The sequence below is a fragment of the Lissotriton vulgaris genome, chromosome 2_2 (genome assembly GCF_964263255.1).
Source record: "Lissotriton vulgaris chromosome 2_2, aLisVul1.2, whole genome shotgun sequence".
Classification (NCBI taxonomy): Eukaryota; Metazoa; Chordata; class Amphibia; order Caudata; family Salamandridae; genus Lissotriton; species Lissotriton vulgaris.
The window spans coordinates 331,441,124-331,464,828 of record NC_141688.1 but is presented as its reverse complement, the minus strand read 5'-3'; the positions used below and the strand labels follow the sequence as shown (position 1 = coordinate 331,464,828).

The window sequence follows — 23,705 nt, the reverse complement described above, 5'->3', positions numbered from 1 at the left end:
ACTGGTGGGGGACCGGTGAAGAGTCTTAAGCTCATGACTACAATGAATGCTGGGGGTGGAATGAGTGGGACGGAGGACTGGTGGGCGACCGGTGAAGAGTCTTAAGCTCATGACTACAAGGAATGCTGGGGGTGGAATGAGTGGGACGGAGGACTGGTGGGGGACCGGTGAAGAGTCTTAAGCTCATGACTACAATGAATGCTGGGGGTGGAATGAGTGGGACGGAGGACTGGTGGGCGACCGGTGAAGAGTCTTAAGCTCATGACTACAATGAATGCTGGGGGTGGAATGAGTGGGACGGAGGACTGGTGGGGGACCGGTGAAGTCTTAAGCTCATGACTACAATGAATGCTGGGGGTGGAATGAGTGGGACGGAGGACTGGTGGGCGACCGGTGAAGAGTCTTAAGCTCATGACTACAATGAATGCTGGGGGTGGAATGAGTGGGACGGAGGACTGGTGGGCGACCGGTGAAGAATCTTAAGCTCATGACTACAATGAATGCTGGGGGTGGAATGGGTGGGACGGAGGACTGGTGGGGGACCAGTGAAGAGTCTTAAGCTCATGACTACAATGAATGCTGGGGGTGGAATGAGTGGGACGGAGGACTGGTGGGGGACCGGTGAAGAGTCTTAAGCTCATGACTACAATGAATGCTGGGGGTGGAATGAGTGGGACGGAGGACTGGTGGGCGACCGGTGAAGAGTCTTAAGCTCATGACTACAATGAATGCTGGGGGTGGAATGAGTGGGACGGAGGACTGGTGGGGGACGGGAGAAGATTCTTAAGCTCATGACTACAATGAATGCTGGGGGTGGAATGAGTGGGACGGAGGACTGGTGGGGGACCGGTGAAGAGTCTTAAGCTCATGACTACAATGAATGCTGGGGGTGGAATGAGTGGGACGGAGTACTGGTGGGGGACCGGTGGAGAGTCTTAAGCTCATGACTTCAATGAATGCTGGGGGTGGGACGGAGGACTGGTGGGGGACCGGTGAAGAGTCTTCAGCTCATGACTACAATGAATGCTGGGGGTGGAATGAGTGGGACGGAGGACTGGTGGGGGACCGGTGAAGAGTCTTAAGCTCATGACTACAATGAATGCTGGGGGTGGAATGAGTGGGACGGAGGACTGGTGGGGGACCGGTGAAGAGTCTTAAGCTCATGACTACAATGAATGCTGGGGGTGGAATGAGTGGGACGGAGGACTGGTGGGGGACCGGTGAAGAGTCTTAAGCTCATGACTACAATGAATGCTGGGGGTGGAATGAGTGTGACGGAGGACTGGTGGGGGGCCGGTGAAGAGTCTTAAGCTCATGACTACAATGAATGCTGGGGTTGGAATTAGTGGGACGGAGGACTGATGGGGGGCCGGTGAAGAGTCTTAAGCTCATGACTACAATGAATGCTGGGGGTGGAATGAGTGGGACGGAGGACTGGTGGGGGACCGGTGAAGAGTCTTAAGCTCATGACTACAATGAATGCTGGGGGTGGAATGAGTGGGACGGAGGACTGGTGGGGGGCCGGTGAAGAGTCTTGAGCTCATGACTACAATGAATGCTGGGGGTGGAATGAGTGGGACGGAGGACTGGTGGGGGGCCGGTGAAGAGTCTTGAGCTCATGACTACAATGAATGCTGGGGGTGGAATGAGTGGGACGGAGGACTGGTGGGGGCCGGTGAAGAGTCTTAAGCTCATGACTACAATGAATGCTGGGGGTGGAATGAGTGGGACGGAGGACTGGTGGGGGACCGGTGAAGAGTCTTAAGCTCATGACTACAATGAATGCTGGGGGTGGAATGAGTGGGACGGAGGACTGGCAGGCGACCGGTGAAGAGTCTTAAGCTCATGACTACAATGAATGCTGGGGGTGGGATGGGTGGGACGGAGGACTGGTGGGCGACCGGTGAAGAGTCTTAAGCTCATGACTACAATGAATGCTGGGGGTGGGATGAGTGGGACGGAGGACTGGTGGGGGACCGGTGAAGAGTCTTAAGCTCATTACTACAATGAATGCTGGGGGTGGAATGAGTGGGACGGAGGACTGGTGGGGGACCGGTGAAGAGTCTTAAGCTCATGACTACAATGAATGCTGGGGGTGGAATGAGTGGGACGGAGGACTGGTGGGCGACCGGTGAAGAGTCTTAAGCTCATGACTACAATGAATGCTGGAGGTGGAATGAGTGGGACGGAGGACTGATGGGGGGCCGGTGAAGAGTCTTAAGCTCATGACTACAATGAATGCTGGGGGTGGAATGAGTGGGACGGAGTACTGGTGGGGGACCGGTGGAGAGTCTTAAGCTCATGACTTCAATGAATGCTGGGGGTGGGACGGAGGACTGGTGGGGGACCGGTGAAGAGTCTTAAGCTCATGACTACAATGAATGCTGGGGGTGGGATGAGTGGACGAAGGACTGGTGGGGGACCGGTGAAGAGTCATCGGCTCATGACTACAATGAATGCTGGGGGTGGAATGAGTGGGACGGAGGACTGGTGGGGAACCGGTGGAGAGTCTTAAGCTCATGACTACAATGAATGCTGGGGGTGGGATGAGTGGGACGGAGGACTGGTGGGGGACCGGTGAAGAGTCTTAAGCTCATGACTACAATGAATGCTGGGGGTGGAATGAGTGGGACGGAGGACCAGTGGGGGACGGGAGAAGATTCTTAAGCTCATGACTACAATGAATGCTGGGGGTGGAATGAGTGGGACGGAGGACTGGTGGGGGACCGGTGAAGAGTCTTAAGCTCATGACTACAATGAATGCTGGGGGTGGAATGAGTGGGACGGAGTACTGGTGGGGGACCGGTGGAGAGTCTTAAGCTCATGACTTCAATGAATGCTGGGGGTGGGACGGAGGACTGGTGGGGGACCGGTGAAGAGTCTTAAGCTCATGACTACAATGAATGCTGGGGGTGGAATGAGTGGGACGGAGGACTGGTGGGCGACCGGTGAAGAGTCTTAAGCTCATGACTACAATGAATGCTGGGGGTGGAATGAGTGGGACGGAGGACTGGTGGGGGACCGGTGAAGTCTTAAGCTCATGACTACAATGAATGCTGGGGGTGGAATGAGTGGGACGGAGGACTGGTGGGCGACCGGTGAAGAGTCTTAAGCTCATGACTACAATGAATGCTGGGGGTGGAATGAGTGGGACGGAGGACTGGTGGGCGACCGGTGAAGAATCTTAAGCTCATGACTACAATGAATGCTGGGGGTGGAATGAGTGGGACGGAGGACTGGTCGGGGACCAGTGAAGAGTCTTAAGCTCATGACTACAATGAATGCTGGGGGTGGAATGAGTGGGACGGAGGACTGGTGGGGGACCGGTGAAGAGTCTTAAGCTCATGACTACAATGAATGCTGGGGGTGGAATGAGTGGGACGGAGGACTGGTGGGCGACCGGTGAAGAGTCTTAAGCTCATGACTACAATGAATGCTGGGGGTGGAATGAGTGGGACGGAGGACTGGTGGGGGACCGGTGAAGAGTCTTAAGCTCATGACTACAATGAATGCTGGGGGTGGAATGAGTGGGACGGAGGACTGGTGGGCGACCGGTGAAGAGTCTTAAGCTCATGACTAAAATGAATGCTGGGGGTGGAATGAGTGGGACGGAGGACTGGTGGGCGACCGGTGAAGAGTCTTAAGCTCATGACTACAATGAATGCTGGGGGTGGAATGAGTGGGACGGAGGACTGGTGGGGGACCGGTGAAGAGTCTTAAGCTCATGACTACAATGAATGCTGGAAGTGGAATGAGTGGGATCGAGGACTGGTGGGGGACCGGTGAAGAGTCTTAAGCTCATGACTACAATGAATGTTGGGGATGGAATGAGTGGGACGGAGGACTGGTGGGGGACCGGTGAAGAGTCTTAAGCTCATGACTACAATGAATGCTGGGGGTGGAATGAGTGGGACGGAGGACTGGTGGGGGACCGGTGAAGAGTCTTAAGCTCATGACTACAATGAATGCTGGGGGTGGAATGAGTGGGACGGAGGACTGGTGGGCGACCGGTGAAGAGTCTTAAGCTCATGACTACAATGAATGCTGGAAGTGGAATGAGTGGGACGGAGGACTGGTGGGGGACCGGTGAAGAGTCTTACGCTCATGACTACAAGGAATGCTGGGGGTGGAATGAGTGGGACGAAGGACTGGTGGGGGACCGGTGAAGAGTCTTAAGCTCATGACTACAATGAATGCTGGGGGTGGAATGAGTGGGACGGAGGACTGGTGGGCGACCGGTGAAGAGTCTTAAGCTCATGACTACAATGAATGCTGGGGGTGGAATGAGTGGGACGGAGGACTGGTGGGGGACCGGTGAAGTCTTAAGCTCATGACTACAATGAATGCTGGGGGTGGAATGAGTGGGACGGAGGACTGGTGGGCGACCGGTGAAGAGTCTTAAGCTCATGACTACAATGAATGCTGGGGGTGGAATGAGTGGGACGGAGGACTGGTGGGCGACCGGTGAAGAATCTTAAGCTCATGACTACAATGAATGCTGGGGGTGGAATGAGTGGGACGGAGGACTGGTGGGGGTCCAGTGAAGAGTCTTAAGCTCATGACTACAATGAATGCTGGGGGTGGAATGAGTGGGACGGAGGACTGGTGGGGGACCGGTGAAGAGTCTTAAGCTCATGACTACAATGAATGCTGGGGGTGGAATGAGTGGGACGGAGGACTGGTGGGCGACCGGTGAAGAGTCTTAAGCTCATGACTACAATGAATGCTGGGGGTGGAATGAGTGGGACGGAGGACTGGTGGGGGACCGGTGAAGAGTCTTAAGCTCATGACTACAATGAATGCTGGGGGTGGAATGAGTGGGACGGAGGACTGGTGGGCGACCGGTGAAGAGTCTTAAGCTCATGACTAAAATGAATGCTGGGGGTGGAATGAGTGGGACGGAGGACTGGTGGGCGACCGGTGAAGAGTCTTAAGCTCATGACTACAATGAATGCTGGGGGTGGAATGAGTGGGACGGAGGACTGGTGGGGGACCGGTGAAGAGTCTTAAGCTCATGACTACAATGAATGCTGGCAGTGGAATGAGTGGGATCGAGGACTGGTGGGGGACCGGTGAAGAGTCTTAAGCTCATGACTACAATGAATGTTGGGGATGGAATGAGTGGGACGGAGGACTGGTGGGGGACCGGTGAAGAGTCTTAAGCTCATGACTACAATGAATGCTGGGGGTGGAATGAGTGGGACGGAGGACTGGTGGGGGACCGGTGAAGAGTCTTAAGCTCATGACTACAATGAATGCTGGGGGTGGAATGAGTGGGACGGAGTACTGGTGGGGGACCGGTGGAGAGTCTTAAGCTCATGACTTCAATGAATGCTGGGGGTGGGACGGAGGACTGGTGGGGGACCGGTGAAGAGTCTTAAGCTCATGACTACAATGAATGCTGGGGGTGGGATGAGTGGACGAAGGACTGGTGGGGGACCGGTGAAGAGTCTTCAGCTCATGACTACAATGAATGCTGGGGGTGGAATGAGTGGGACGGAGGACTGGTGGGGAACCGGTGGAGAGTCTTAAGCTCATGACTACAATGAATGCTGGGGGTGGGATGAGTGGGACGGAGGACTGGTGGGGGACCGGTGAAGAGTCTTAAGCTCATGACTACAATGAATGCTGGGGGTGGAATGAGTGGGACGGAGGACCAGTGGGGGACGGGAGAAGATTCTTAAGCTCATGACTACAATGAATGCTGGGGGTGGAATGAGTGGGACGGAGGACTGGTGGGGGACCGGTGAAGAGTCTTAAGCTCATGACTACAATGAATGCTGGGGGTGGAATGAGTGGGACGGAGTACTGGTGGGGGACCGGTGGAGAGTCTTAAGCTCATGACTTCAATGAATGCTGGGGGTGGGACGGAGGACTGGTGGGGAACCGGTGAAGAGTCTTAAGCTCATGACTACAATGAATGCTGGGGGTGGAATGAGTGGGACGGAGGACTGGTGGGGGACCGGTGAAGAGTCTTAAGCTCATGACTACAATGAATGCTGGGGGTGGGACGGAGGACTGGTGGGGGACCGGTGAAGAGTCTTAAGCTCATGACTACAATGAATGCTGGGGGTGGAATGAGTGGGACGGAGGACTGGTGGGCGACCGGTGAAGAGTCTTAAGCTCATGACTACAATGAATGCTGGGGGTGGAATGAGTGGGACGGAGGACTGGTGGGGGACCGGTGAAGTCTTAAGCTCATGACTACAATGAATGCTGGGGGTGGAATGAGTGGGACGGAGGACTGGTGGGCGACCGGTGAAGAGTCTTAAGCTCATGACTACAATGAATGCTGGGGGTGGAATGAGTGGGACGGAGGACTGGTGGGCGACCGGTGAAGAATCTTAAGCTCATGACTACAATGAATGCTGGGGGTGGAATGAGTGGGACGGAGGACTGGTGGGGGACCAGTGAAGAGTCTTAAGCTCATGACTACAATGAATGCTGGGGGTGGAATGAGTGGGACGGAGGACTGGTGGGGGACCGGTGAAGAGTCTTAAGCTCATGACTACAATGAATGCTGGGGGTGGAATGAGTGGGACGGAGGACTGGTGGGCGACCGGTGAAGAGTCTTAAGCTCATGACTACAATGAATGCTGGGGGTGGAATGAGTGGGACGGAGGACTGGTGGGGGACCGGTGAAGAGTCTTAAGCTCATGACTACAATGAATGCTGGGGGTGGAATGAGTGGGACGGAGGACTGGTGGGCGACCGGTGAAGAGTCTTAAGCTCATGACTAAAATGAATGCTGGGGGTGGAATGAGTGGGACGGAGGACTGGTGGGCGACCGGTGAAGAGTCTTAAGCTCATGACTACAATGAATGCTGGGGGTGGAATGAGTGGGACGGAGGACTGGTGGGGGACCGGTGAAGAGTCTTAAGCTCATGACTACAATGAATGCTGGAAGTGGAATGAGTGGGATCGAGGACTGGTGGGGGACCGGTGAAGAGTCTTAAGCTCATGACTACAATGAATGTTGGGGATGGAATGAGTGGGACGGAGGACTGGTGGGGGACCGGTGAAGAGTCTTAAGCTCATGACTACAATGAATGCTGGGGGTGGAATGAGTGGGACGGAGGACTGGTGGGGGACCGGTGAAGAGTCTTAAGCTCATGACTACAATGAATGCTGGGGGTGGAATGAGTGGGACGGAGGACTGGTGGGCGACCGGTGAAGAGTCTTAAGCTCATGACTACAATGAATGCCGGAAGTGGAATGAGTGGGACGGAGGACTGGTGGGGGACCGGTGAAGAGTCCTACGCTCATGACTACAAGGAATGCTGGGGGTGGAATGAGTGGGACGGAGGACTGGTGGGGGACCGGTGAAGAGTCTTAAGCTCATGACTACAATGAATGCTGGGGGTGGAATGAGTGGGACGGAGGACTGGTGGGCGACCGGTGAAGAGTCTTAAGCTCATGACTACAATGAATGCTGGGGGTGGAATGAGTGGGACGGAGGACTGGTGGGGGACCGGTGAAGTCTTAAGCTCATGACTACAATGAATGCTGGGGGTGGAATGAGTGGGACGGAGGACTGGTGGGCGACCGGTGAAGAGTCTTAAGCTCATGACTACAATGAATGCTGGGGGTGGAATGAGTGGGACGAAGGACTGGTGGGCGACCGGTGAAGAATCTTAAGCTCATGACTACAATGAATGCTGGGGGTGGAATGAGTGGGACGGAGGACTGGTGGGGGACCAGTGAAGAGTCTTAAGCTCATGACTACAATGAATGCTGGGGGTGGAATGAGTGGGACGGAGGACTGGTGGGGGACCGGTGAAGAGTCTTAAGCTCATGACTACAATGAATGCTGGGGGTGGAATGAGTGGGACGGAGGACTGGTGGGCGACCGGTGAAGAGTCTTAAGCTCATGACTACAATGAATGCTGGGGGTGGAATGAGTGGGACGGAGGACTGGTGGGGGACCGGTGAAGAGTCTTAAGCTCATGACTACAATGAATGCTGGGGGTGGAATGAGTGGGACGGAGGACTGGTGGGCGACCGGTGAAGAGTCTTAAGCTCATGACTAAAATGAATGCTGGGGGTGGAATGAGTGGGACGGAGGACTGGTGGGCGACCGGTGAAGAGTCTTAAGCTCATGACTACAATGAATGCTGGGGGTGGAATGAGTGGGACGGAGGACTGGTGGGGGACCGGTGAAGAGTCTTAAGCTCATGACTACAATGAATGCTGGAAGTGGAATGAGTGGGATCGAGGACTGGTGAGGGACCGGTGAAGAGTCTTAAGCTCATGACTACAATGAATGTTGGGGATGGAATGAGTGGGACGGAGGACTGGTGGGGGACCGGTGAAGAGTCTTAAGCTCATGACTACAATGAATGCTGGGGGTGGAATGAGTGGGACGGAGGACTGGTGGGGGACCGGTGAAGAGTCTTAAGCTCATGACTACAATGAATGCTGGGGGTGGAATGAGTGGGACGGAGTACTGGTGGGGGACCGGTGGAGAGTCTTAAGCTCATGACTTCAATGAATGCTGGGGGTGGGACGGAGGACTGGTGGGGGACCGGTGAAGAGTCTTAAGCTCATGACTACAATGAATGCTGGGGGTGGGATGAGTGGACGAAGGACTGGTGGGGGACCGGTGAAGAGTCTTCAGCTCATGACTACAATGAATGCTGGGGGTGGAATGAGTGGGACGGAGGACTGGTGGGGAACCGGTGGAGAGTCTTAAGCTCATGACTACAATGAATGCTGGGGGTGGGATGAGTGGGACGGAGGACTGGTGGGGGACCGGTGAAGAGTCTTAAGCTCATGACTACAATGAATGCTGGGGGTGGAATGAGTGGGACGGAGGACCAGTGGGGGACGGGAGAAGATTCTTAAGCTCATGACTACAATGAATGCTGGGGGTGGAATGAGTGGGACGGAGGACTGGTGGGGGACCGGTGAAGAGTCTTAAGCTCATGACTACAATGAATGCTGGGGGTGGAATGAGTGGGACGGAGTACTGGTGGGGGACCGGTGGAGAGTCTTAAGCTCATGACTTCAATGAATGCTGGGGGTGGGACGGAGGACTGGTGGGGGACCGGTGAAGAGTCTTAAGTTCATGACTACAATGAATGCTGGGGGTGGAATGAGTGGGACGGAGGACTGGTGGGGGACCGGTGAAGAGTCTTAAGCTCATGACTACAATGAATGCTGGGGGTGGGACGGAGGACTGGTGGGGGACCGGTGAAGAGTCTTAAGCTCATGACTACAATGAATGCTGGGGGTGGAATGAGTAGGACGGAGGACTGGTGGGCGACCGGTGAAGAGTCTTAAGCTCATGACTACAATGAATGCTGGGGGTGGAATGAGTGGGACGGAGGACTGGTGGGGGACCGGTGAAGAGTGTTAAGCTCATGACTACAATGAATGCTGGGGGTGGAATGAGTGGGACGGAGGACTGGTGGGCGACCGGTGAAGAGTCTTAAGCTCATGACTACAATGAATGCTGGGGGTGGAATGAGTGGGACGGAGGACTGGTGGGCGACCGGTGAAGAGTCTTAAGCTCATGACTACAATGAATGCTGGAAGTGGAATGAGTGGGACGGAGGACTGGTGGGGGACCGGTGAAGAGTCTTAAGCTCATGACTACAATGAATGCTGGGGGTGGAATGAGTGGGACGGAGGACTGGTGGGGGACCGGTGAAGAGTCTTAAGCTCATGACTACAATGAATGCTGGGGGTGGAATGAGTGGGACGGAGGACTGGTGGGCGACCGGTGAAGAGTCTTAAGCTCATGACTACAATGAATGCTGGGGGTGGAATGAGTGGGACGGAGGACTGGTGGGCGACCGGTGAAGAATCTTAAGCTCATGACTACAATGAATGCTGGGGGTGGAATGAGTGGGACGGAGGACTGGTGGGGGACCAGTGAAGAGTCTTAAGCTCATGACTACAATGAATGCTGGGGGTGGAATGAGTGGGACGGAGGACTGGTGGGGGACCGGTGAAGAGTCTTAAGCTCATGACTACAAGGAATGCTGGGGGTGGAATGAGTGGGACGGAGGACTGGTGGGGGACCGGTGAAGAGTCTTAAGCTCATGACTACAATGAATGCTGGGGGTGGAATGAGTGGGACGGAGGACTGGTGGGCGACCGGTGAAGAGTCTTAAGCTCATGACTACAATGAATGCTGGAAGTGGAATGAGTGGGACGGAGGACTGGTGGGGGACCGGTGAAGAGTCTTAAGCTCATGACTACAAGGAATGCTGGGGGTGGAATGAGTGGGACGGAGGACTGGTGGGGGACCGGTGAAGAGTCTTAAGCTCATGACTACAATGAATGCTGGGGGTGGAATGAGTGGGACGGAGGACTGGTGGGCGACCGGTGAAGAGTCTTAAGCTCATGACTACAATGAATGCTGGGGGTGGAATGAGTGGGACGGAGGACTGGTGGGCGACCGGTGAAGAATCTTAAGCTCATGACTACAATGAATGCTGGGGGTGGAATGAGTGGGACGGAGGACTGGTGGGGGACCAGTGAAGAGTCTTAAGCTCATGACTACAATGAATGCTGGGGGTGGAATGAGTGGGACGGAGGACTGGTGGGGGACCGGTGAAGAGTCTTAAGCTCATGACTACAATGAATGCTGGGGGTGGAATGAGTGGGACGGAGGACTGGTGGGCGACCGGTGAAGAGTCTTAAGCTCATGACTACAATGAATGCTGGGGGTGGAATGAGTGGGACGGAGGACTGGTGGGGGACCGGTGAAGAGTCTTAAGCTCATGACTACAATGAATGCTGGGGGTGGAATGAGTGGGACGGAGGACTGGTGGGCGACCGGTGAAGAGTCTTAAGCTCATGACTACAAGGAATGCTGGGGGTGGAATGAGTGGGACGGAGGACTGGTGGGCGACCGGTGAAGAGTCTTAAGCTCATGACTACAATGAATGCTGGGGGTGGAATGAGTGGGACGGAGGACTGGTGGGGGACCGGTGAAGAGTCTTAAGTTCATGACTACAATGAATGCTGGAAGTGGAATGAGTGGGATCGAGGACTGGTGGGGGACCGGTGAAGAGTCTTAAGCTCATGACTACAATGAATGCTGGGGATGGAATGAGTGGGACGGAGGACTGGTGGGGGACCGGTGAAGAGTCTTAAGCTCATCACTACAATGAATGCTGGGGGTGGGATGAGTGGACGGAGGACTGGTGGGCGACCGGTGAAGAGTCTTAAGCTCATGACTACAATGAATGCTGGGGGTGGGATGAGTGGACGGAGGACTGGTGGGGGACCGGTGAAGAGTCTTAAGCTCATGACTACAATGAATGCTGGGGGTGGAATGAGTGGGACGGAGGACTGGTGGGCGACCGGTGAAGAGTCTTAAGCTCATGACTACAATGAATGTTGGGGGTGGAATGAGTGGGACGGAGGACTGGTGGGGGACCGGTGAAGAGTCTTCAGCTCATGACTACAATGAATGCTGGGGGTGGAATGAGTGGGACGGAGGACTGGTGGGGAACCGGTGGAGAGTCTTAAGCTCATGACTACAATGAATGCTGGGGGTGGGATGAGTGGGACGGAGGACTGGTGGGGGACCGGTGAAGAGTCTTAAGCTCATGACTACAATGAATGCTGGGGGTGGAATGAGTGGGACGGAGGACCAGTGGGGGACGGGAGAAGATTCTTAAGCTCATGACTACAATGAATGCTGGGGGTGGAATGAGTGGGACGGAGGACTGGTGGGGGACCGGTGAAGAGTCTTAAGCTCATGACTACAATGAATGCTGGGGGTGGAATGAGTGGGACGGAGTACTGGTGGGGGACCGGTGGAGAGTCTTAAGCTCATGACTTCAATGAATGCTGGGGGTGGGACGGAGGACTGGTGGGGGACCGGTGAAGAGTCTTAAGCTCATGACTACAACGAATGCTGGGGGTGGGATGGGTGGGACGGAGGACTGGTGGGCGACCGGTGAAGAGTCTTAAGCTCATGACTACAATGAATGCTGGGGGTGGGATGAGTGGGACGGAGGACTGGTGGGGGACCGGTGAAGAGTCTTAAGCTCATTACTACAATGAATGCTGGGGGTGGAATGAGTGGGAGGGAGGACTGGTGGGGGACCGGTGAAGAGTCTTAAGCTCATGACTACAATGAATGCTGGGGGTGGAATGAGTGGGACGGAGGACTGGTGGGCGACCGGTGAAGAGTCTTAAGCTCATGACTACAATGAATGCTGGAGGTGGAATGAGTGGGACGGAGGACTGGTGGGGGACCGGTGAAGAGTCTTAAGCTCATGACTACAATGAATGCTGGGGGTGGGATGAGTGGGACGGAGGACTGGTGGGCGACCGGTGAAGAGTCTTAAGCTCATGACTACAATGAATGCTGGGGGTGGAATGAGTGGGACGGAGGACTGGTGGGGGACCGGTGGAGAGTCTTAAGCTCATGACTACAATGAATGCTGGGGGTGGAATGAGTGGGACGGAGGACTGGTGGGGGACCGGTGAAGAGTCTTAAGCTCATGACTACAATGAATGCTGGGGGTGGAATGAGTGGGACGGAGGACTGGTGGGGGACCGGTGAAGAGTCTTAAGCTCATGACTACAATGAATGCTGGGGGTGGGATGAGTGAGACGGAGGACTGGTGGGGGACCGGTGAAGAGTCTTAAGCTCATGACTACAATGAATGCTGGGGGTGGAATGAGTGGGACGGAGGACTGGTGGGGGGCCGGTGAAGAGTCTTAAGCTCATGACTACAATGAATGCTGGGGGTGGGATGAGTGGGACGGAGGACAGGTGGGGGACCGGTGAAGAGTTTTAAGCTCATGACTACAGTGAATGCTGGAAGTGGAATGAGTGGGACGGAGGACTGGTGGGGGACCGGTGAAGAGTCTTAAGCTCATGACTACAATGAATGCTGGAAGTGGAATGAGTGGGACGGAGGACTGGTGGGGGACCGGTGAAGAGTCTTAAGCTCATGACTACAATGAATGCTGGGGGTGGAATGAGTGGGACGGAGGACTGGTGGGGGACCGGTGATGAGTCTTAAACTCATGACTACAATGAATGCTGGGGGTGGAATGAGTGGGACGGAGGACAGGTGGGCGACCGGTGAAGAGTCTTAAGCTCATGACTACAATGAATGCTGGGGGTGGAATGAGTGGGACGGAGGACTGGTGGGCGACCGGTGAAGAGTCTTAAGCTCATGACTACAATGAATGCTGGAGGTGGAATGAGTGGGACGGAGGACTGGTGGGGGACCGGTGAAGAGTCTTAAGCTCATGACTACAATGAATGCTGGGGGTGGGATGAGTGGGACGGAGGACTGGTGGGCGACCGGTGAAGAGTCTTAAGCTCATGACTACAATGAATGCTGGGGGTGGAATGAGTGGGACGGAGGACTGGTGGGGGACCGGTGGAGAGTCTTAAGCTCATGACTACAATGAATGCTGGGGGTGGAATGAGTGGGACGGAGGACTGGTGGGGGACCGGTGAAGAGTCTTAAGCTCATGACTACAATGAATGCTGGGGGTGGGATGAGTGGGACGGAGGACCGGTGAAGAGTCTTAAGCTCATGACTACAATGAATGCTGGGGGTGGAATGAGTGGGACGGAGGACTGGTGGGCGACCGGTGAAGAGTCTTAAGCTCATGACTACAATGAATGCTGGGGGTGGAATGAGTGGGACGGAAGACTGGTGGGGGATCGGTGAAGAGTCTTAAGCTCATGACTACAATGAATGCTGGGGGTGGGATGAGTGGGACGGAGGACTGGTGGGGGACCGGTGAAGAGTCTTAAGCTCATGACTACAATGAATGCTGGGGGTGGAATGAGTGGGACGGAGGACTGGTGGGGGACCGGTGAAGAGTCTTAAGCTCATGACTACAATGAATGCTGAGGGTGGAATGAGTGGGACGGAGGACTGGTGGGGGACCGGTGAAGAGTCTTAAGCTCATGACTACAATGAATGCTGGGGGTGGGATGAGTGGACGGAGGACTGGTGGGGGACCGGTGAAGAGTCTTAAGCTCATGACTACAATGAATGATGGGGGTGGGATGAGTGGGACGGAGGACTGGTGGGGGACCGGTGAAGAGTCTTAAGCTCATGACTACAATGAATGCTGGAAGTGGAATGAGTGGGACGGAGGACTGGTGGGGGACCGGTGAAGAGTCTTAAGCTCATGACTACAATGAATGCTGGGGGTGGAATGAGTGGGACGGAGGACTGGTGGGGGACCGGTGAAGATTCTTAAGCTCATGACTACAATGAATGCTGGGGGTGGGATGAGTGGACGGAGGACTGGTGGGGGACCGGTGAAGAGTCTTAAGCTCATGACTACAATGAATGCTGGGGGTGGAATGAGTGGGACGGAGGACTGGTGGGGGACCGGTGAAGATTCTTAAGCTCATGACTACAATGAATGCTGAGGGTGGAATGAGTGGGACGGAGGACTGGTGGGGGACCGGTGAAGAGTCTTAAGCTCATGACTACAATGAATGCTGGGGGTGGGATGAGTGGACGGAGGACTGGTGGGGTACCGGTGAAGAGTCTTAAGCTCATGACTACAATGAATGATGGGGGTGGGATGAGTGGGACGGAGGACTGGTGGGGGACCGGTGAAGAGTCTTAAGCTCATGACTACAATGAATGCTGGGGGTGGAATGAGTGAGACGGAGGACTGGTGGGGGACCGGTGAAGATTCTTAAGCTCATGACTACAATGAATGCTGGGGGTGGGATGAGTGGACGGAGGACTGGTGGGGGACCGGTGAAGAGTCTTAAGCTCATGACTACAATGAATGCTGGGGGTGGAATGAGTGGGACGGAGGACTGGTGGGGGACCGGTGAAGATTCTTAAGCTCATCACTACAATGAATGCTGGGGGTGGGATGAGTGGGACGGAGGACTGGTGGGGGACCGGTGAAGAGTCTTAAGCTCATGACTACAATGAATGCTGGGGGTGGAATGAGTGAGACGGAGGACTGGTGGGGGACCGGTGAAGATTCTTAAGCTCATGACTACAATGAATGCTGGGGGTGGGATGAGTGGACGGAGGACTGGTGGGGGACCGGTGAAGATTCTTAAGCTCATGACTACAATGAATGCTGGGGGTGGGATGAGTGGACGGAGGACTGGTGGGGGACCGGTGAAGATTCTTAAGCTCATGACTACAATGAATGCTGGGGGTGGAATGAGTGAGACGGAGGACTGGTGGGGGACCGGTGAAGAGTCTTAAGCTCATGACTACAAGGAATGCTGGGGGTGGAATGAGTGGGACGGAGGACTGGTGGGGGACCGGTGAAGAGTCTTAAGCTCATGACTACAATGAATGCTGGGGGTGGAATGAGTGGGACGGAGGACTGGTGGGCGACCGGTGAAGAGTCTTAAGCTCATCACTACAATGAATGCTGGGGGTGGGATGAGTGGGACGGAGGACTGGTGGGGGACCGGTGAAGAGTCTTAAGCTCATGACTACAATGAATGCTGGGGGTGGAATGAGTGAGACGGAGGACTGGTGGGGGACCGGTGAAGATTCTTAAGCTCATGACTACAATGAATGCTGGGGGTGGGATGAGTGGACGGAGGACTGGTGGGGGACCGGTGAAGAGTCTTAAGCTCATGACTACAATGAATGCTGGGGGTGGAATGAGTGGGACGGAGGACTGGTGGGCGACCGGTGAAGAGTCTTAAGCTCATGACTACAATGAATGCTGGGGGTGGAATGAGTGGGACGGAGGACTGGTGGGGGACCGGTGAAGATTCTTAAGCTCATGACTACAATGAATCAGTTTTCTCCACCAGCACGAGTCATCCTTGTCATGCTGCTCAACAATGCTTCGTATACTTTCCAGGGTTTTAAATGCTATGATTTCAACATGTGAACCCATGCACATAATTTTATTTCAATTATTTAGATAATTATTTTGTCATACAACTATCAAATAAAACGACAAATTTCCATTATTTTACTCAACTACAAAAACCCAACAATGTCATTGTGCGGCCTTTCCTTAGAGTCTTGGGCCCGGTGGAAGAGACTAGGCTACAGTCATTTTTTTGGATTGTTGTCTTGTGATCAGGTGTTGACAAAGTTAGTCATACAAATGCAAAGACTTAGATCCCACCGCTGCCACCAATGTAGGAAGCTGCTTCTGCATATACTATACCAAAGAGAGGTATAGTGTGAACAGAGTCCGGTGGATCCCCAGTGGTAGAGCAGAGGCTAACGTAGATAATCACTAACCGCTATCGTTGGGGTAGTGGGGTCGAGCAGTTAGGATTATCAGGAGGGCGTGTTAAGCATTTATTGAATTCACTCACTCAAGACTGATGGCACACTCAGACAGAATCCAGACCAATTGGGTAAGCATAAAAATAGGTATACCGATGTTTTATTTCTAGAACCAAGCAGAACTTGGCACAGCTAGGTAAAAATTTCAAACGCAAAACTTTACAGGGAAATGCAGTTGGGAATGAAACTACAATTGTTACAGGTTTGTATTTGCTTTTAAAACAGTTCAGAATACATAGAAATTACTTTCGATTACTTTTTTGCTATTTTTGCATTACAACCAGTACTTGGGGTGATATGCCCAGATATCACATTGTGGATTGTACAATACAAAGGTAAATAAGACTTTTTGGTTTAAAGCAAAATTACTTTTCTTCCAAACAAAAACAGTTCAGCACTTTGAACATTTTAGGAACAAAAACTTGTAACATTGGTTCCTATGGGGTTAAGAAGGTCATCGGTTTGCAGGTAAGAAAACACCTTCAAAGAATAGCTTTTGGAGGTTAGAACCAAAGTTCCCAAGGTTCAGTTAGGCACTCAAATTGCACCACCGACAGCACTGGGGCGGCCGGGTGCAGAGTGCAGCGGCCCAATGTTATCCAATGGGGCTAAGGGAGTCTTCGGTCAGAGGCTGCTTATGAGCAGGCCACTCGGATCTGGGAGCAAAGCTCTTGAGGTTAAGATCACCACTTAAGGGGCCAATTATCAGCACAGGAGCTGTACCACCAGTGGCACGGAGGCGGGCGGATGCTGGATGCCAAGAAGCCATGGAGCCCTGTGGTTTGCAATGGATATCTCCGGTTCGAAGAAAAGGCTGCAGGCTTGGGCAAGCAGATTTCCTGAAGGCGACCACTGGTAGGAGGGGTACATTGGGATCTGGAGGTGAAGCATGGACACCGATTGGGCCACCCAAGGCCATGGGCATCCGGGGCAGGAGAGTCATAGAGCATCAGATCTTACCAGCTCCGGTTGGGGTGACCCTTCAGGTTGAGGCAGTAGGCGCATGCTTGTAGCAGGCAAGGGGTCGAGAAGCAAAAGCAGTGTACAGTTCCTATAGGTGATAGGTCGATAAGAGTCCTGAATGGATCAAGTCCTGGGATCCTTCAGGAGCCAGGCACCTCACACACCGGAGGGGTGTCATGCTTCATCATTGGGCAGCTCCTCGTTGGGCTGGCGCTGCAAAGCCCAACGGGAACCGCTGGGGGCTCTTTGCCAGAGGTCTTTTGAGCTGCCGTCTGAAGTGTGGATGTTGTAGTGAGGGTGTAGTGTGCAAGTAGAGTGTTGAGATGTCTTAAAAATAACTGATTCGTAGAGAAAATGTATTAAATGTTTAGAACCCTGCGCTGCGGGAGCCCGCGATGATTTTTAAAGCGCCTCCTGGCGCTGGCAGTGACGTTGGCGGCAGCAAGTCACTTAGCAAGCTGGAGCGTGTGATCCCACAGCAGAGCAGGCAGTGGAGGCAAGCAAGCAAAACAGTAATGGGCGTCCCTGAGTTATTAACTACACTGTTATGGTTTTGTGTTACAGCAAGACCAATGTGAACCTAATTTTCAAAAGGTTACAATAGCATTATTTATGGCATTCTGCACTTTGGAGAAACCACAGATAAATCACACATGTATCTTTATAGAGAGCCCAGTGGTATTCCTTACATTTGGTCTCGGTTTAAGTCTGGTCTTTCAACTGGATGACCACCAACCAGTTGAAACTAAATGGAGACAAAACGGAGGTTCTTCTACTGGGAAGAAATAAGGAGCTCTGGACCCCTCTCCACTGGCCGTCTGAGCTGGGTAACATTCCCCCGCCAGCCTCCCAGGTAAGAAACCTAGGGGTCATCCTGGACAATACCCTGTCCATGAAACAGCAGGCAAACAAAGTCACGGGACTCTGTTTCACCATAATCAAGTGGCTAAAAAAAATCATCTGGATGCTGCCCCTAGACACGCAAAAAACCGTGGTCAACGCTTTAATAACTTCACGTATTGACTACGGAAATGTCCTCTACCTTGGTTCCAATTTAGCAGTAATCAAGCGACTCCAACTAATTCAAAACGCTGCTGCAAGACTCCTGTGTAGGATTAAAAAGTCCGAAAGCGTTTCAAAACATCTGAACGAATTGCACTGGCTCAGGGTCGAACATCGGATAAACTTCAAAACATTGAGCTACATGTTTAAAATCAAAAACAAAACGGCACCCTCCTACCTACAAGCCTTAGCCTCTCCCTACCTGCCACAAAGAAGTCTTCGCTCTCAAACGGCCTCGAATTTTGTCGTCCCCCGTTTCAAACTACAAAGATCTGGTGGGAAATCCTTTTCTGTTAGAGGACCGGTACTATGGAACTCACTCCCCCTTCATATCCGGAAAGAGGACAGCTACATAAAATTCCGGAAACACGTAAAAACCTGGTTGTTTCAGAAACAACTGTGTTAAACTATTAATCCAGTATTTTCCATCCATATGTCATAGGCGCCGGGAAACCCTTGTTGGGTAGCTGAGCGCCATACAAATACATAAAATAAATAAAATAAATAAATAAGCTTCTGACTGTCTGATGTCGAAGACCTACCACGCAAAAAAAAAATGCATTATCACCCATCAGCAGAGGAAGTGACTTCGCTGGATCTCCCTTCATACATCTGGACAGAAAGTGATATTACTGGTTTTCCTGCCAAAATAGAATTTAAAAGAAGCCAAGCAAGAGAACGTAATTTCCCATCACCCATCAGCACAGGAAATGACATCATAGCACCATGCACTCCTCCCCCTCCCAGGACCTACTTAACGGCAGCTGCAACATGGATACGCAGTGGGCTCGCCAAATGCAGGCTAGTCTGCGCCTGGACCGCACCCAGCGCCAGGATCCCCAGCCCTCATCACTGCCCAGCACTTAGGTCACTAGAGCAGGGACTCTTATCCCAGCCACACCCCTACTCCCCCATGCAAATACTAAACACACCCTCTCCCAACACACACGCTTACACCCCCACCCTATACCACAACAAACCTGCATGTCAACACTCACTCGCATGCATTCTACAACACACGATCACTCAGTAAACAAAGCCACTCATAAGCTCCCGACATTGCCACTGCAATCCCAGCTGGCTACAAGATCACTCAACAGGACCGCCTTCACAAGCCAGGAGTAGGACTCGCTACGATATAAAAGGAATCCGCCAAATGCACAATATCCACAGTGAAAACAACACCATTCTTGGAAAACCTGTAATTCAAGCTGCAAATCTCAGGAAACTGAAATTCACCCTCTATGGACCCCTTGCCTACCAACCACCAGAACCGTGAGACATCTTTACCAACCTCATCACCAACTTCGTCACTCCACTCACCATCGACTCCGGAGCCTACATTCTCCTTGTGACTAACTTTCACCTGGAAGACTGAAATGACTCCTACTCCACAGCACTCCTCGAAAGCTTGAGCAACATCAGACTCATCTAGCGCGTCACAGAATCAACGGACACGGCAGGACAAACACTGGCCACATCTTCACCACAAGCGACAACATCAAATGCAACTTCACCACACAGCGCACATGGACCGACCACTCCATCATCCACTTTGAAATCAACACACCTACCATGTTCAGCTTTCCAAGCTGCAGCTGGGGCAAAATCACAGAGGCAGACTGGTTCAGCACGGTTAACATGGATCAAACTAGCCCCACAGAACCTCGATGAGGACATCGACAACTGGATCAAGAAGTACAGGGACTTCAACCTAACAAGCGTAGTATATCAAACAAGCAGGCCAGCTGGTGCACAGAAGACCTGACACCAAACAACATTATAAACAGCAAGAAAGGAAATTAAGAGTCAGCCACAAAACCACCGGCAGAACTATCAACAAGACACAATCACCTGCAAATAAGAGACACCAAGGAAACAAGCATTTACAATGCAATAGGGCTCGCAGCATTAAAGTTTGAGTTATTGGCATTGTGTATGACAATGCGTTGCATAAAATGTTTAGCAAACTTTGAATTGGTGAGCAGTGAGAGTGTGTGCAAGAGTATGCTGTTCTTGAAAGCAGTGTGGTAGAGTGCAGGAATTTGGGTGACCTGAGCAATGTGGATGATGCACCTCACGCACGGGGCTGATGCGGTTATTATTCACACAGCTCTGATGATCTGCACACTCACAACTCTGCACACTCTGCACACCCTGGTGCAGCAGGTGTTTGGTAAACTTGCTGAAGGAAATCGAACCATCAAAAGTTTGACAAAAATGAGTGATGAAAAGTTTGAGGCAGCTTCGACTCCAAAAGTAACAGTGAGATTGAAGAGTGGTAGATCCCACATAATGAATGAAAACCTTGTTTTGATTGTATTTCGGCGGTTCCACATATCACCTACGGCACCTGCACTCTACGGTATAACACAAAGTGTATCCGGGGAGAAGACCTCCAGCTGCAATGGGTTGCCCATAAACTCAAATGAAATATAATTCTCTTTAACACAACACACCTACCGTACGCTGTGAAGTTCTTTGCTTTTTGTGTACTTTTACAGCCTACACACGTGTTCCCGCATGCCATACTTCATTTTAAGTTCCACAATTGCCAGTGAATTTAAAATGAATTTTAACTCCAGATATGGGAGAGCCTTACTGGAAACAGTCAGCCCCTTCACCTCTGCATATTAACAGCCTTTCAGCATTCGAAACCTATCGTGGGGCGGAACTTCAACATCAGAGAAAACGAAACCTATCATGGGGCGGGACTTCTGTCTTTTGAAGCCCGCGCCCACAGAGTGCCTGGCCAGAGGAGCGGTGGTGACGCGGGGCTCCCAGAGCCCCGCCGAGGCTGAAGAAGTCCGGAGTGGCGGAAAGTGGGCCTGGGGGTGGGGTCTCGGTGCGCTTGCGTGTGTGTGCGAGAGTGTGTATGTGTGTGACGCCAGGGGGGGCTAGGGGGGGTCTGTATGTGTGCGTGCGTGTGTGTATGTATGTGCGCTCGTGTGTGTCTCTGTGTGTGCGTGCAGGAGGAGGTGTGGCTGCGTGTGTGTTAGAGCTTCCCAGGAGACAGGAGATCGCCACAGCGTGCGCGTTCTCGCGCGCGCGGCCCGCTCCGATCGCCTTTTGGGAGATGCGCGTGGCCAGGTCCTGTCTCCTGGAAAGCTGACTCCGTGACAATAGGTCTCTGGCGAGACCGCGCGTTCAACGCCACGTGCCCTAAAAAGTACTAGAGGACTACATCGAAGGAAGCTACAACAGCTGGAAGGAGATCTTCGATTGTTGAGGATTTCACCTCGCTGTAAGCCATTGGTACCAACATCACTGCCTCCGAGCAACTCTGCGACAACCTATCCAACTTATTCCACAGCAAAATCACCAATATCTACAGAAACTTCGCACACCATCCTGACCCCAGAGAAGTCGTTGAGCACCTACACTCCACCAACCAGGATGGCCACCTGAACAAACAGACAACTCATCAGAAACAACACAGCAGCAATCATGTGTAACATCCACTCAGGGGCCCCAACAGACCCATGCCCCCACCACATCTACAACCTGGGAACATTATCAATCAGCACCACCCGACCCACATCAACACCTCCATCATGTGCGCCACATTCCCTGATGAATGTAAACTGGCAGAAGTCACAGTCCTCCTCAAGAATCCTACAGCCGACATGAATCAACTGAGCAGCTTCCGACCTGTCTCTCCTTGCATTCCTATCCAGCCAAAGTGATTGAGAAGGCCATAAACAAGCAAGTCGCAACCCACCTCGAACTTCACCATCTTCTGGACAACACTCAGAATTCAGAAACTACCGCACCGAAACACCATTCATACCGGTCACCGATGACAGTGGAGAAACAGCGGCCCTCATCCTGCTGGACTTCTCTGTGGCCTTCAATTCGGTCTCTCATATCTTCTTCAGAAGACTCCATGAGATTCGCATACAAGGATCCGCTCTCAAATGAATCTGTTCCTTCCTCACTGAAAGAACCCAAGGGGTCAGGCTGCCCCCTTCACACCAGAGACCAAGAAGTTGATATGCCGAGTTCCATAGAGATCGCCCCTCATCCCTCACCCTTTTCAACAGGATACCACTCGCCAACATCATCCGATCACAAGTGTAGGAAGCTGGCTCTGTATATACTATTCGCGCCAGGATACTATTTTAGTAATAGAGCGCGCTACAAAAGCCTTTATATCATATATCATATACCAAAGTAAGGTATAGTGTGCACAGAGTCCAATGGATCCCCACATTTTAGAGGTAAAAGTGGATAACACCTTACTCTTTATTTGTGGTAGTATGGGCGAGCATCAAGGCTTATCAGGAGGGCAGTGCTAAGCATTTTTTGGACACACTCAGGCAAGAAATGTCGTCACACACTCAGAAATGGAATCCAGACCAATTGTTTGTATAAGAAGTTATTATTGTGTTATTGTATTTCTAGACCAAGATTGGCTAAGTAGCAGGAAAGTTAAACTCTTCATACAAGGTTACTTTGAGCAAGACAGTGAATACTGGAGATCAGGAAAAGGGGGTCCCAGGTTGGCACCAAGTCCACACCACCAGGTGCACAGGGACGGCCGGATGCAGGGTGTTCAGGGGGTGTCGGGAGTCCAATGCCTTTTCTATGGAGGATGTCTTTCGCGAAAAAGGGCTGGAGCCAGAAGACTGGACGAAGGGAATAAACGACTGGAGGATGAAGTTGAAGAGTTGCTGGACACCGTCGGTCGGGCACTCCACCAGTCACAAGTGCTGCGGATGCAGGGTGTCCTTTAGTGTCAAATCCTTCTCACCAGTTCCGGTCGCAGTTGAGGGGGACCCTTCGGATTGAGGCTACAGGCATCGAAGTGAAGGTCGGTGGAGGTCGTCCAACGCTGGCACTCAAGTCGGGGGAGGGGTCCTCGATGGGGTGTTGGGCCTCTCAGACTCTGACCGTGGGCGTCGGGTGCAGAGTGGTGAGGGTTCGCAGATCCAGCCGGATCTGGAGTGTTGGTATTGGACAACTCCAGTGTCCACAGGAGATAGGAGTTCTTTGAAAAGGCAGGACAGGTCTCTGGGGTTCTTGGAGGCTGCAGGGTATGTTGGTTTCAGCTCACAGAGGTTCAGAGCAGGAGACAGGCCGGTAGGGTTTGAGCCAAAGTAGTTGTCGCCCTCTTCTGTAGCAGGTCTCTTCAGTCCTTCTCGTCACGTTGAATCTACTGTCATGGGTTCAAGAATGCTCCCTAAATACTGTATTTAGGGGGCTTTTTAAGGGTCTTTAGGTAGTAGCTCATGGGATACATATCTTAGGGTGACTACACCCTTGATGTGCTCACCCCACGTGGGGCAGTGAGCACATTCCCTAATCCTGATTAGGGGATGCCCTCTGTCAGCAAGATGGCGGGCACTGAGGAGTGAGCTTCACCTCGCCTCCCCCACCTGAGGGGTGGGGTTGACAGAGGTGGGCCCACCTCCCGGGCTTGCTAGCTTTTCCCGCCTGTCT

At 52.7% G+C, this 23,705-nt stretch overlaps 1 protein-coding gene across 1 annotated transcript in view; it reads right to left on the bottom strand.

Moving 5' to 3' along the window:
* The window catches only part of NUP160 (nucleoporin 160), a 498,934-nt gene that overhangs the window by 310,387 nt on the left and 164,842 nt on the right, over window positions 1-23,705 (bottom strand). The window lies entirely within an intron of this gene.